We start from the raw sequence: 10895 nt of genomic DNA, 5'->3' as shown, positions 1-10895 counted from the left end.
GTTCCAGTACCGTAAAGAAAACCGACCGAAAGGTGATTTTGTTTTTTAGTTCCGGTACCCTAACGAACATGATGAAACCGACTTCGCGTAGACTCAACCGCATTAATGCCCGAGATCGATAACGGTCAAGTTTTATAATTTTTTTGTTTTATTTTTGTCTTATTTCAGATACAATAACGCACGTAACTGCAACCAACTAAATTCACGTTGACTTACTGTATCAACGCTGTGTTTTACCATTACCCGTGTTTTACCGACCTGCCCGACGCAACACGCTGGGGAAAAACACTAGTTTTACTTATAAAATCGCATGTTAATTTATTTTCTAGTTTTAAGCTTTACTGCTTTAGCATAATATACACCTCCGGTTTATTTGTTACATAAAATATTTCAAAAAAAAATAAACAAACTAATAAATGGCTAAAACGAGTCAATTCGCAAACATGTCGGGTTTAACCAGAACACAGCCCGTTTAGCTAAACAGGTTCATGTTTCAACTTAAAACAGACGCATATCCGTTTATATACAAATTTCATGTTAGTCTGTCAGGGCCGGCTCCAAGAAAGCAAAAAACGTTTCGGGCTGAAGGCGAAATTTTTTTTCCGAGCCTTATGTAAAAGGAGTATTTTGTTGGGTCTAAACAATTTAATTTTAATATGAGTTTGCTTGGTTATAAGTTGGGTTGTGTAAAAAACTTTTGTATAAAAATATGATTAAACATGTCACAAACGAGATTAGAAACCATAACCTTTTGGTAGGGAGTAATACCCCTTTGCCACCAGACCAAGCTAGTGGTTATGTAATTGAGTTTAAACATTATATATACGTATTGTATTTAATAAAAATATATATAATTTTTATATAAAAAAAAAACTTCGAGCCTAGCGGGATGTCAGGTCTGTGCCCGTCGATCACACTGCCACCCCTAAGGGCCGGCTTTGAGTCTTGTACCATGTAAAAAATTCGTGCCTTTAAACTCTTGGCACCAACATAAAAGAAAGTACAATCTATGAAGCAAGGAGTGCAAAATTAGAGAGCTTACTATATGTGTGAAGTGAATGAGATTCTAGGAGAGAATCTTCTACCTCGTCACGTAGATTTGGATACTGCCTTTCACATGTAGATGGGTCAAACACAAAAATGTCAAACACCATGTTTCCATGATGTTTGAATATAATAAAGTCAAACTCTTGCACTCCATTATCCACCACAAACTTCCGTCACCGAAATCCCTCCGTCGCTAAATTGAAATAGAATCCTAATGTTAATTATAAAAGTTCACAAAAAATACTAAAAAGTTTTTATGGAAATTTCCGAAAGCAACCTATTTTGATCAAAACTTTTTTAGAAATATCTCAAGGTTAATTAAAATTCCAAAACTAGCCTAAATATTCCGTCGGATTCGACGGAAATTTAAAACCGTATTAAAATCGTGCTACGTGTCTACGTATTAATGGATTCGACGAAATTTCTTAAAAAACCATCAGATCCGACAGATTTTTAGTGGGTCCGACTCTTCATCTTTTACCTCTCAAACCCTAAACCTCAATAACCAACCTCCATCTCCATCTTTTTTATTTCTCCATAAAATCAAGCAAATCAATAGTGTAATATGCTTAGTTTTTCGAAGAGAACATAACCATAGTGTTCAATTTCACTCTAAAACTCAAAATCAAAAACTCCCTAATTGAAAAATTTAGGGTTCGTCAGACAATATAAACAGTTGGATTTGACGGAAGCATGAACTGAACCGTCAGATCCGACTGTTTATTATTAAGTCAATTTGTTTCATTAATCCGTCGGACAAAACCATAAACTGTCAGATCCGACAGAATAGTATGCTTCATGGCGCGTCCTGATAGGGATGACATCGGATCAGGGACGGTTTCGTCGCCCGACAGAGTTTTTTGGCTAGTTTTGGAATTTTGTTTGGTCTCGGGATATTTCTAGAAAAGTTTGATCAAAATGGGCTACTTTTAGAAATTTTCCTAATTTTTAATGTCAACAAAGAAATAAATAATTTTAATCAATTGAATGAACATCATATTTCAGAAAAAAGAAATAGAAAAAAAATACACTTTACCACTACCAAAATAGGACACCCCGACCACATCTCATGTTTAAATTTTGTGAGCCTGTCATGTGTTATAATATGTTGAACTTTGATTTCTCCTTTGTTTAAAAATCTTAAAAACCATTTCGGGAAAAAAGGATTTTGAAATAAAAAATAGTTTGTTTGCCTCCTTCCTCAATAACAGTTTGCACGCAAAACTCCGAACAAAACTCTTAATCTTTTAACCTTTTTTGAAAAGAACAAAATGTGAATTAATTAACAAACAAGAACACAACACTAATATAATCTAATTATTAGATGTAATTACTGGTCATCATAAATTACTAGATGAACAACCGAAAAAAAGCCAGCGTTTTTTTAAAAGAATGAGTAATCGAAAATATATATGTAAACGATATGCTCCAACATTCATTGAATAGGCTGCGACAGGTATTTACTCACCTTCTACTTTCTTGTGTCCAAATAAACCCCTCCATAATTAATCATCTTTATCGACAACCACCTATCTTTTATGATCAACATTATCCTGAAACTTACACAGTTCAAGTTAGATTTCATTTAGTCCCATGCATAATAATTGAATTGATATTTTCATCAGGTTTCATTCGACAATTTCTCAAGGCTTCCTTGGAAGCTTGAAACATGATCCATTATGTAACAAAGTAATACCTTTGATGATTTTCTAATAGTTTCATCCATTCTATCAAGAAAAACTTCTTTGACAAACTGCAGTTGTTCAATGACGTTTTCGATGTCAATCCGGACTCTTGGAAATTCCATGGAACAAGCAATCCCTATTTGATACAGTGAAGTCAGGCACTCCTCGAGTGGCTCGTACACTTTGGAATAATGATCTTTAATCATATTTTCTTCTTGTTTGGTTTTAAAAAGGATAGGATCTGTTATCTCCATAACTTGGTGTGGTATAGCCATCTTCACAAAATCATGAAGATTTAGACCATTACTAAACATGTCATCAGTAGGCCGTCTGCCTGTAAACGACTCTAGTATGAGAACTCCAAAGCTGTAAATGTCGCCAGAGGTTGCTAACTTACTGCCCATGCCATATTCTGCATAGTTTACACATGGAGAAATATTCCAAACATGAACAACTTTCCATCATTAGTTATGTTTAATTTGTTGTTGATTCTATTAAGTAAACTTAATTGTTTAGATTTAAGAAAGTATAACTTCTCAACCATTGTTCTAGCAAACATACAAAAAGATGTGTAAGATTGATTACCAGGAGCAGCATATCCAATTGTCCCATTAACTCCAATGGAATTAGTGTCACTTGTAGAGGAATGCTGTACATGTGTGGTCTGTTGAAGAAATCTCGCCAACCCGAAATCACCAAGATGAGCTACCAAGTCAACATCCAGCAAAATGTTACTAGGCTTGATATCACAATGAACCATTGGTGATCTACATTGGAAATGAAGATATTCTAGTGCACTTGCCACATCTATCATGATGTCTAACCTTTGTGAAAAGCTTAGACTCCTAGATGACTCCTTGTTCTCCCTACTATCTAATGGATCTGGATGCAACTAGTCTTCCAAACTCCCATTGATCATATAAGAATAAACAAGAGCCTTAAAGTCATTCCCTTGAAAATCAAGAGTTGAACAAGAAGTTATGATTTTCACAAGATTTCTATGTCTGATACGTCTCAATGCTTCACATTCTGCAACAAAACTCTTGTGAGCACCATTAACTACAAGTTTTAGCACCTTCACAGCAACAACTTGAGGTCCATTTTTCTGAGACAGAATCGCCTTATACACAGAACTAAACTTTCCAGAACCTATCAAGTTTGCAACCGAAAATTCGTCTGTTGCTTCATGTAAGATTCGATAAGAAAGTTGTGAGAAGTTTTCATCGTTAAAACTTGTCCCCACAGGAACCTTCTTACTATATTTTGGTTTGAAAATGGAACAAAGGATCACGACTATTATTAATAAAGAGAGCACGCTAAGTATAGGTATAATGATTATCAAGGTAAGAGGGAATCGGTTTCTACTTGAAAATTCTTCAAGGGAACACTTGGGCAACTTGAATTCAGGTAAACCGCCACAAAGCTTATCATTTCCATAAATAGAAACTTTGCTTATATTTCTAAAAGCTCTTTGTTCTGGCAAGTCTCCATAAAAAGCATTGAAAGATAAGTTTAAACTTTTGAAGAACACAAAATCTCCTAGGTAGCCTGGGATAGTCCCGGTTAAGTTGTTGCGAGAAAGATCAAGAACTTCTAGTCCTCTCAACGAGCTAAACGTCCCCGGAATTTCTCCTTGAATGGTGTTTCCTGCCAAGGATAGTATAACCAAACTTGTGCAAGTTCCAAGATTAGTTGAAATTACCCCAGAAAACATGTTGTTTGAAACATCAAATGAAACCAAATTCTGTAAGTTACCTACTTCAGAAGGAAGAGAACCTACAAAATAATTGTCTGAAAGGTCTAGGGAAATTGTCAAGGAGGATAGACTGAAAATCTGTTTGGGTATGTAACCATTGAGGTTATTTCTAGAAAGATCCAGCAGTTGCAAGCCTCTACAATTCGATAAACTAGTTGGCACAGGTCCCTCAAGATTGTTATGTTGTAAAAAGAGCCTGCTTAATAGGGTGAGATTTCCCAGTGCGAACGGTATAGAGCCTGATAATTTGTTTCCTCTGAGAGATAATATGCCTATTTCTTTGAGATTTCCAATGGTATCCGGAATCGTTCCAGTAAATTGGTTAGAGAAGATAAAAAATCTCCTAATGTTTACTAGTTGCCCAATCTCAGGGGATATATTACCAGAGATCAAGTTTACCCCTGCTGTAAAATCAGTAAGTTGAGTAAAATTATACAATGATCTTGGCAACACTCCCCCAAGATTGTTGGCACCAAAACCCAAAGCTCTTAGATTTGTACAGTTTGCCAAAGACGATACAAAGTTTAAATTATCAGATTTTCCATTCCCAAGTAGATTCTCGTTAACTGCAAACCGTGTCAATCTTTGTAGCCGATCAAAGCTAGGCACATTTCCAGTGAAAGCATTTTGATTAAGGGCTAGCACTTGAAGATTAGAAGCATTAGATAACGAAACCGGAATGGGTCCAGAAAGGTTATTTATTGGAAGGTTTAGAAATACAAGTCTAGGAAATCTTTGTCCAATGTCTGACGGCAGATTCCCGCTGATCTGATTCTATGTCCGTCAATGATGCAAGATTGAAAAAAGAAAGAGGTAAGATCCCAGAAAGGTTATTCATTTCAAACCCGAAAAACCATAAATGTGACAACTGACCAAGAGTATCTGGAATGCTTCCATGGAAATTATTTCCTAAGCCAGAAATAAACATAAGGGATGTAAAGTTTCCTATAAACTTGGGTATTTCGCCTGTTAGATTATTGGAATGAAGGTTTAAGAATAGAAGTTTAGTCAAAGATTCAAACTCATTAGGAATAACACCTTTGAAATTGTTCCCACTCAGATCAAGTTCCACAAGATTATGACACTTTGATATATTACAAGGAATTTCACCTGACAGAGAATTGTTAGAAAGTCGTAGCCTCCTTAATCTGGATAAGTTTCCAACTTCCTGTGGAACGGTTCCCGTGAAACTATTGTTGTGAAGGATAAGCTCTCTAAGAAACGACAGGTTACCAATTGCAGGTGGTAATGAACCCGAAAAGCCACCCGACCACAGGTTGAGGGTTACAACTCTCTGGTGTCTTAGACTGCATATGATGCCTGTCCAGTTGCAGAAATGGATCGAGTCATTCCATAAAGGCATGATTTGATATGGGTCTGATCATATATGTGCCTTGATCGAGAGCAAGGCCAAACGATCAGTTTGATTGTCTTTAGCATCAACAGAATAAACTGAGAGAAGAATACAAGCCAAAAAATACAAGAGAAAATGGCTAATTTTGTATGTAGAGAACACATTTTGGGTTCTTGCTGCAGTCCTGGTAATGAATTACTTTCAGGTATACGAAAGAGTACGTTGGTTGGACTTTAGAATAAATAAATATATGTTCTAGGTATATAACAGAAGACACAGGTTTAGTGTTTAATGTATTCAGATTGAATTAAGATTTAAAAATAGACAAATATAATTTGTTGGGTTATATTTTTATACTAATAAGATTATAAGCTTTTTTAACAACAGACAACAAATATAAAATAACACAATATATGACTTGGGATGAGAGGATTAGGCATGATTTGATAGACCTAAACCTCTCCGAGGACATGGTTGAGGATAGGAATTCGTGGAGAAGTAGAATTAAAGTTAAGGATTTTTAGAGAGAATTGAATACCTTAGGGCTTAGACTTAACTTATTTAGGTCACATACCATAATGGTATTTCCCTTACATATTTTATTATTATTATTAGCTTTTATATTGCGGTTAAACTGTGACCTTTTTATTAATATTATTATAATTAGTAGTAGTTTTTTATATAACTGTTAAACTTTGATTTCCTTTTTTTGCTTCATACACATGTTCTTAGAGCCGAGGGTCTCTCTGGAAGCCACCTCTTTATTCCTTTGGATAGAGGTACGGTGTGCCTACATCCCACCCTCCCCAGACCCTACCTATAGCTCTGCTGTCGGTGGGATTTTACTGGGTATGATTGATTGATTGATTGATGGTATTTTATCTATAAACTAAGTTGTCAGTTAATTTTTTTTTTAAATCAGTCAAGTTTTGTCTCTATTTTCTTGTTTTACGCATATTTCAATGCCATGTGTTCATGTTGCTTTCCTTTCTTCAGACTTCCAAGTTTATAAGAAGTAGGTGAATTATGACTTTAAGCAGGCCTAATGAAAATAACAATTACTCCATTAACTAGCTGATTGTTGTTGCTAGCTGCCATCTTTGACTTGATCAAAGAGGGTTTTTTAATGAATGCAAAATGCTCCTTTGTTTTAAAAAATATGAAATTGCCTGTATGGGTAATTGGATATCATTGTCAGGCTATACGACCCGTATACATGTCATACGAGACATGTGCCTAATGTATGGTTAACCTATCACTGGTGTACCATTAACAACCATACTTTATTCACCTTCCTATAATCTCTTACTTCAAAAAGTTGTGTTATAAAGCAAACTATTCTAAATCATTATCTAATGAAAGAGTTTAAGGATCGTTCTCAGTGACGATAGGGAAAGTCATATAAAAAGGACTAGAGTAGTGACCAGTGGTGAACAATGGTGGCTTTGGCAATGGAATGAGGTGGTGCTATGGTTGCCATGTGGATCATTCACTATGAAATAGTTGGTAATTCTCCTACAAACATTTTTGATGGTTTTGCAAAAACTAGATGTAGTTTTATACAAACGTTATTGTCAGAACACGTTACAAAACAACATATTTTTAACCATCAGGAAAGGCAAGCCTTGTTTATAAGTACTTAAATGTAACTAATGGACCTTTTGAATATGAAAGTTTGCGACATGTATTTCACCACTGATGACGAGCTCAAGTTTGAAAAGATCCCCTTCCTTCAAGCCATTTGCAGCACAAAATCCGTTCCATCCTCGTCCTATGTAACAATAGTCCCCAGAGCGCTTTATAGGCATAGTCCATAACCTTTCATTGCCATCTTTGATTGAGAATCATTTCTTCCTTGTTGAATAATCCCTTTTTCCTTGCAAATTTACTAGGCAAGTACTACATGCACCAAATTGTTATTAATTTATATGTAACACAGACTATACATTGTGCTTTTTATTTTTTAATAACGAAAACTATAATGCATTGAATAACCAGAATTGACTTTTCTATGTAGGTGGACTTTACTTCACCGTTGTAGTATGGGCAGCCTTCTATTTCAGATGGAGTTGAGTCTACTTCCACTGCAATAGATATGTAATTTATGTATCGATCTCATAAGCCTAAAGAAAAAGTAAAATTCCACATTTATAATCCAAAATAACAAAGTAGTTAGTGCTAGTGGTAAACTGGCTAGATAGACCAAACATTCTTAACTTTTGATTCATACCAACCACCTTTCATGATGTCTGGTGGAAATTAGTTGATGTGTAGAGGCTAGAAAGACTCAACTTAAAACAAGCATAACTTTTGATTAATTGGGAGCTAGAAGACGTTTTCATAACCATAGTCGAACCAATCACCTTTCATGACGTAGTCTAGTGGCAAAATACTTAATGCCTAGCCAATTCCAAGCTGGCAAGAAAGATTTACTTAAAATGAGCTTAACTTTTGATTCATTCTGAGCAAGCATAATTTCGTATAACTCGAGTCGAGCCAAACTGACTAGTAACTCAACTTAAAACGAGCTAAACTTTCATTTATTGGGAGCTAGCATTCCTTTTTTACAATCATAGTCGAACCAATCACCTTTCATATTAGTGCATAAGAGTGGATCTACTCATAACCCTATTAAAGCAGCCGTAACATATTACATAATTATATATCCAAAATAATTAAGTGGGAAACTGGCTAGAAAGACTCATATAAACAAGTTTAACTTTTATTCGTTGGTAGAATGGTAGCTAGCATAATTTCTTGTAATCTCCAGAGTTGGACCCATCACCTTTCATGATGTCTAGTGGCAAAATAATCAACGTTCGGTGGCAAAATGGCTACAAAGACTCAACTTAAACAAGCTTAACTTTTAATTTGGTGGGAGCTAATAGACTTTTTAAAACCAGCTAAATAGTCTGATGGCAATTCAGCTAGAAAGACTCAACTTAAAACGAGATTAACTTTTGACTCGTTTGGCGCTACGCTAGCACTCTGTTTTATTACAAGAGTTGAACCAATCGATCACCTTCTTTATCTTTGAACTAGTCTCTTGTAACTGAATATGGTCCTTGATTGCCTTATTTCCCAGATCTAAAAGAATAATATCACAATGATAAAAGTATAACAACTTACAAGAAAAGTTCACAAGATAACAGACGTTTGACACAAGTTGAATCAAATTCGAAGACATAAACAACTAATATGAAAACAAAGAAAAGATATAATAGCTTACATGAAAACTTCACAACGGGAGGCTTGTCCTTCTCATTCTCAAGGAGCTCAAACTTGTACGTATCACCTTCCATTAATCTGTTCGCAATAAAAAAAATATTTAAAACCACATCCAAGATAAAATCGGTTTGCATGCTGTTTGTTGAGCTGAACTTTCCATGATCTACCTTTATCGTCTCTAAGAATCATTTTTCCCGTTCTTAAACCATTTGATATTGAAAATTTAGCCGGAAGATGCTACAATGACTCACCATATGTAAAGAAACATACTGATGTATACAAGCTAGTTATTTCGTTTTACCAAAATATCAATATAGGGTGTTAAAGAAGTTACCAAATATGACCTTTCACAGCTATATAGTAGAAATTGTTGGGTTTCAACGGTGGTTCGGAACGAAAACGGACAAATCTTTTAGACCCGTTTTAGTTATTTATGTCATTTCGATAATTATTAATCCATATTAATAATCAAGCTTATAAACGAAACAATAAAACGCAACGGATATTAACGAGTTAAAACGAACCAAAAACCGAAACCCGAACCCGGATCCGATTACAAACGATACGAGTAAGATTAACATAAAGTAAACAACCATAGGGTGTTTGTTCGATATACCTCGGTTATCGAAACCGGGAAGACACCGAAGGTTAACGAAACAAGCTAGAGAAAACGACACAATCAAGTTGCCGACTGAATTTCGGCAGTGGCAGCAACTCCGGGCAGCGGCACCGGCGGCTTACGACGACAGTGCGGTGTCGGAAAGTGGCAAAGACAGATCTACAGTGGTGGCAGTGTTCGGTGGTGAAACAACAGCAGCGAACAGCTGCAAACAACGAGCTCCGGAAGCGTGGATCCGGTGGGCGAAAAGCGGGTCACCGGAAAAGGATGGTGGCGGCTGGTGGGAGTAGACGACAGCAAGAAAGCAGCAGCTCCGATGCTATGGTGTACAACAGACGGCAGCAGCCAAACAGACCAAGAAGGATGGTCGCCGGAAAAACGTTTGGCCGAAATACGGCTGTCGAAGGTGCGTTTAAGGGCGGCTCGATGGTGCAGGTGCAAAGTAGGTGCAGCAGCAACAATGGCAAACAACACTAGTCGATTTGGGTGCCGAAATAGGGTCGCCGGAAAACCGGTTTGGCCGGAAAACGACGCCGGATAATAAGTGGCAGCTAGGGTTTGTATTTTGTAAAAGTTATCCTATTAATATCATTATCTTATACTATTTATAGAATGATATTAGGGTTTAACAAGTTAAACCAATTGGGCTTGAGCCCAATTAACAAAAACAAAGCCTTTAACCACTATCCGGTCCTATTAATAGATTGCGTCGGGCCTAATTAACAATTAAGTAGGTTTATATCTCGTTACCCCCGGTGTAACTCATTCCGGGTCACATTCGGGTCGGTCGCATTGACTTGACCCGAACCGACCATTAAATCCAACAGTCTCCCACTTGGACGGATTTGGGTCAAGTATCACAACGCTAACAGCCAGAGGCGTTCTAGCTACACATAGCTGTCCCCAACCAAATGTGACATTTTTAAATCCATAGCCAAAGTATCTTGGAATACCTTATTGCAAGATAATGAATTTATAGTAATCGTTGTCATCTATCCTTTCTGTATAAGACATTAATTGAACAATGAGACATGGATCAAATCAATTTCATACAGTGTTCAATTATTGTAGTTCTCGATATAGAGTCAAAGTGGTCCAATCAAACACACAGTTAGTTTGGGTGAGGCTTCACACTTTATCAGTTTGAATCAACGAGGGCGCCAATATGTCTAACTGTTACATTTTACAGTTTGAATCAACTCCCAC

General features: G+C 36.3%; 1 pseudogene; it reads right to left on the bottom strand.

Annotated features, from left to right (window-relative positions):
* Positions 1-2668: 2668 nt before the first annotated feature.
* Positions 2669-9144, bottom strand: LOC143553788 (uncharacterized; annotated as a pseudogene).
* Positions 9145-10895: the final 1751 nt, after the last annotated feature.

Source organism: Bidens hawaiensis, unplaced genomic scaffold (genome assembly GCF_021521415.1).
Source record: "Bidens hawaiensis isolate Kalapana, Puna unplaced genomic scaffold, B.hawaiensis_p1.1 tig00017358_1, whole genome shotgun sequence".
NCBI lineage: Eukaryota > Viridiplantae > Streptophyta > Magnoliopsida > Asterales > Asteraceae > Bidens > Bidens hawaiensis.
This window is presented reverse-complemented; position numbering and strand designations above follow the sequence as displayed.